Below are 5,096 nucleotides of genomic sequence, written 5' to 3' on the forward strand. Positions count from 1 at the left end.
TCTTCCTCCTCCGTCCTGCCCCGAGGCTCATGATGTCACGGAGGGAAGTGCGGGGCCAAAAGCAATCTCTTTCCAGAGTCCTGGCATCCCCGGGACCTGCGGGGGTTCCAGCGGTGGCGGATGTCGGGGGTTTGGGCCCAGAGCCCCATCTTGATCCCGCCCCCTGCCAGTTGCCTGAATGTTGTATACCCCTCACAACTCATGTACTGACCTCCTAATGGCCAGTGTGCTAGCTTTAGAAGGTGGGCCTGGGTGGGGGGTGGGTGCTGGGGTTATGAAGCCAGTTACCCCATGGATGGGGTTATTGTCCTTATAAGAAGCTCCCTCACCCCTTCTGCCTCCTGAGGACACAGGGAAGGGACTGTCTGCCGTGAACCAGGAGGCGTTGTCATCAGAACTGGGCCCTGCTGGTCCAGATCTGGGGCTTCCAGCCTCCAGAACCTTGGGCAATAAAACTCTGTTGTTCATAATAAACCACTGGTGTCCAGCACTCTGTCAGAGCAGCCTGGACACGCAGCTTGATAATGAGACCAGTGGGTCCAATCAATTCAATTCAACTTGCCTCTAAAAAAACGTTTTATTGCAAAAAATTTCAAATATAAAGATGCATAGAAAGAACATGCCAGGAGCATCTTAATACACAGTGCCTGGATTCAGCCACCCTTTAATATTTTGACATAATTGCTTGTTTTCTATCTGTATGATTATTTGAACCCCAAATGCTTCGATTTGCATCTCTGAAGAAACCAGAACATTGTTACACATAACAGTGATGTTTCCTCTCTGAAAGAAATAAAAATGACTCCCAACTGCGCCTGGTGTTCAGTCTACAATTGAGCTCCCCAGGCCCTGGGATCACTGTTGCCTTGTGCATATACATGGCCTCCATGCCTGAGTCCAGGTGTGTCGGGCCCAGGCTGGAGTAGTGAGGGTCAAGGTCACAGGAGACTCGTACATGGAACCAACCAGGCAGCAGATGCAGCTCACTGACTCACTCCCAGGGCCTTGAGGGTGAAGGCTTGTTAGTGAGCGAATGAGTGAACAAGATGCTATAGCAGCAGCAACACCTGAAGGCCTATTTCAAAGGGGGCAAAGGTGCGAATTCTACCTTAAAGTGTCCTGGAAGGGACTTTGGAGCTGAGGCCAGGTGAGGGTGGGGAGCTGTGTGTGGTGGGGGCTGTTCTGTGCTGTTTTAGGAAGGGCAGAGGCACACCAGGACGTGGGGAGTGTGGGGGGATCTGGAGGAGCCAGGGTCAGGGAGTGCCCACCGGGAAGCCACGTTGGGGAGAATCTGCACAGCAGTGCCACGGACGGGGCCTCACCCCACTCACACCTACAGTCCAGTGGCAGCCAAGGAAGGCAGGTCCGGGAGCCGGGCAGGCTTCTCTGTGTAGTGGGAATTCTGCACACAGAAGAACCACAGCCAGGAGGGGTGGAGCTGGCCCCGGGTGCCAGCCCTGCCGCTGGGTGGGGTGAGGTCCTGGACTGGCCATCCCATCTGCCTGGTGCCTGGCTGGGAGAAAGCAGGTCAGGCTGTATGTAAGGCCACAGGGGCAGGAGGTTGTGCAACAGCCCTCAGTCAAGACAACTGTCTCCCCAACTGGACTAGGAGCAAAAGTCCTCCTCTTCCAGACTGGACTTTACGCCCTCATGGAGTCTGTGTAGCCAGTGTGAAGACCCCGGGGTTGACTTACAACTCATGCTCATGACGCTCACTGAGACCTTGGAGCAGTGGTTCTCAGCCTTTGGGGGCTCCAGACCCTTAAATATATTATCAATGCAAACTGCAGCGTCTCCTCAGAAACGCCTATACCCAGGCCCTCTGAGGGGTCCACGGGCCGAGAAGCCCCTCTTTGGGGACCGGGATTCATCTACCCCCTACCCCCGGGCCTGCCCTACCCCCCACCCACCTTACTCTCCTCTCCCTGTGGTTGTGTCATTCCTGGGTGTGGATGTTTCCTTTTCTTCCAAATGTAGGAACAAAGGTGATGTGTTTTTCTGCTGACTTCTCTGCAGAGAAAGGGCCCAGAGACGGCTGTGTTTGGGGGCTAATTCCTGGTCTTTCCCAAGTGGGCGGAAGGGCAGAGCAGAGCTGGGCCAGCACTGCCATAACATGTGTACACAAACTGGTGCTGGACGCTTCCCACAAAGGTCTCAGCAAAACTTTAACTCTGTAAGTAAAACACAAACACCTTGTCATTGTGAGGTGTTTATATTAAAACTTTATAGATAAGGTGAGGTCTTCCCAGACCACTGTCACCAGTTCTGCCTGCCTCCTCATTTACCTGAGTCTTGCCATGGGATCATTTCTATGTGGTTAAATACACACACAACACGAGTGTCACTGCGTGTGGTCTGTTTACACAGATGGTACTGTATTACACGTATTATATGCAGTGTTGTGCTTCACACCTCAGTCATGTCTAATGCACACTGATCGACTTCAGACTCTTAACGCTGCATACATATGAGAGCATGTAGATAACACGTTGTATTCAACATTTCCCCTTGACGAATATTGAGCCCTTTCCCTTTGTTCATGTGTATAAACAGCACTGAACTAAGCATATGTCTTTCCAAGGTCGGGCAGCCCAAGCCTGCTTGCAGCATGGGCCAGACAGAAAGGGTTAGTGTGAAAGGACTGTTTTGACTGTTCAGGAAGATTTATTGATACATTAGAGCAGTCAATGGAGTCCGTGTTTGCAGCTCTCACTTTGTGAATTCCTAAGCACTCATTGGGCTTCCCAGGTGGCTCTAGTGGTAAAGAATCCCCTGCCAATGCAGGAGACGTAAGAGAGGCAGATTGGATCCCTGGGTCGGGAAGATCCCCTGGAGGAGGGCATGGCAACCCACTCCAGTGTTCTTGTCTGGAGAATCCCACGGACAGAGGAACCTGGTGGACTACAGTCCATAGCGTTGCAAAGAAATTGAACACGACTGAAGCAACTTAGCATGCATGCATGCAAGCACTCATTAAACGATGTGTCTTGATTTAGTGGTCAAAAATTCAGAAAGAGGGCGGCTTTCGTAAAAAGCCAAATTGTGTTAATGGGTCTGAACCTGCTCTGCATCATTATGGGAGCACCCAGGATGCCACCTTCCTCTTTATCACTGAAGCCAGCCTGCGAGAGTGGGATCTCCATGTGAGCAGATGATGTTAAACCTCCTGACGAAGATAAAGAAGACGGGCAGCAGGAACACAGCTGTCCGCAGACTGCATTCAGCAGACATACGACATGCAGTGTTTCATTTTTATTTGCTTTTAAAGAAACTGTATCCAAATTATTAGTGTCCTGAGCCCCTGCACCTTTTTCTTATAAAATTTGCAATTTTGAAACTCATTTGGCCTGAGTGTGTACATGCTAAGTTACTTCCGTCTTGTCCAACTCTTTGCAACCCCATGGATTGTAGTCGGTCAGGCCTCTCTGTCCATGGTATTTCCCAGGCAAGAATACTGGAGTGGATTCCTTCCCCAGGGCATTCTCCTGACCCAGGAATCGAACCTGCGTCTCCTGCATTGGCAGGTGGGTTCTTTACCACTAGCGCCACCTGGGAAGCCCATTTGGCATATAGATCCCATGAACTGGTCAATAAATATTGCCAAAAAGACAAAGAAAAAAGCTTATAACTTCTGCATAAATTTAAAACTCGGTCATCCAATCACTTCTATTAGGTGATGGGGGAGGACAGACCTAAATCAGGCCTGTTAAGTGTCCTTAGGTGTGGCTTGTAATGCCTTAGGTGGATTCTTAGAAGAAGCAAGGAATCATTCATAATAGCAGACCGTGCTTTGCACCTGTGACACACACACACACACTCACACTCATACATGGGCCCCCATCAGCATCTCCAGGGTGGGTCACACAAAACCTATCATAAGTTGCTCTAAAACTATTAGCAGCCTTTGCCTCTCTGGGGACATGAGAGACAGAGGCAGAAAGGAAATTTAATTTTTATCTATTAGCTTTTTGGCACAATGTGAATTTTGTACCATTTAACTTAAACCACATGTATGAATTACTAATTCAAATATTAACTGGTCAGTTATTTTAAAAAAGTAGTTCAGAATGCTCTTCAGTTGCTTCTGTGTAAATATACAGACTTAATTATGGAGGATTCTTAAAAGAAGAGAAACACCAACGAGGGGCCAATTCAACTCCACTGACATGGCTAAAGTATCAAAAACAGAAAACCAAAAAATCGATAGAAAATAACAGAGATTGACGAGAATGTGGAGAAATCAGAAGCCTCATACATGGCTGGGGGATGTGTAATGGTGAAGCTGCTATGGAAACAGACCGGCAAGTTCCTCACAAAGTTAGACAGAGTTACCATGTGCTCCAGCAATCCCATTCCTAGATATACACTCCCCCAACCCCCCAAAAAGTCAAAAACATATATTCACACAGAAATCTGTACATGATTATTTTTGCAGTGTTACCCAAAATCACAAAAAGTGGAAATGTAATAAAAATATCTATCAGCTGACGAATGGATAAACAGAATGTGCAATATCCATACAATGGACCCATTTGCAGCTATAGAATAAAGGACGGACACCTGTTGCAAGATGAGCCAACCCTGAACACATTGTTCAAAGTGAAGGAAGCCAGAAATGTCCAGAACTGTCAAGGCCATAGAGAAAAAAAATAGATCTGTAGTTGCTGGGGCTGGGAGAAGAGGGGTGGGGAGTGATGGCTGATGGTTCAGGGGTTTCTTTCTGGGGTCATGAATGTTCTGAATTAGACAGTAGTGATGGTAACACAGCCTGGTGAATACCTGAAATTCCTTTGTGGCTTAGCTGATAAAGAATCTGCCTGCAATGTGGGAGACCTGAGTTCGATCCTTGGGTTGGGAAGATCCCCTAGAGAAGGGAAAGGCTACCCACTTCAGTATTTTGGCCTGGAGAATTCCATGGACTGTATAGTCCATGGGGTTGCAAAGAGTTGGACATGACTGAGCAACTTTCACTGAATTGTAAATTTTAAAACTGAGACTTTTATTGTATGTGAATTACACCTGAACTAAAAGAAAAGAAACAAAACCTTACAACTAACATGATTCTTATAGTCAAAGACTGGAATAGTCAACACTCA

This window comes from Oryx dammah, unplaced genomic scaffold (genome assembly GCF_014754425.2).
Source record: "Oryx dammah isolate SB20612 unplaced genomic scaffold, SCBI_Odam_1.1 HiC_scaffold_22, whole genome shotgun sequence".
NCBI lineage: Eukaryota > Metazoa > Chordata > Mammalia > Artiodactyla > Bovidae > Oryx > Oryx dammah.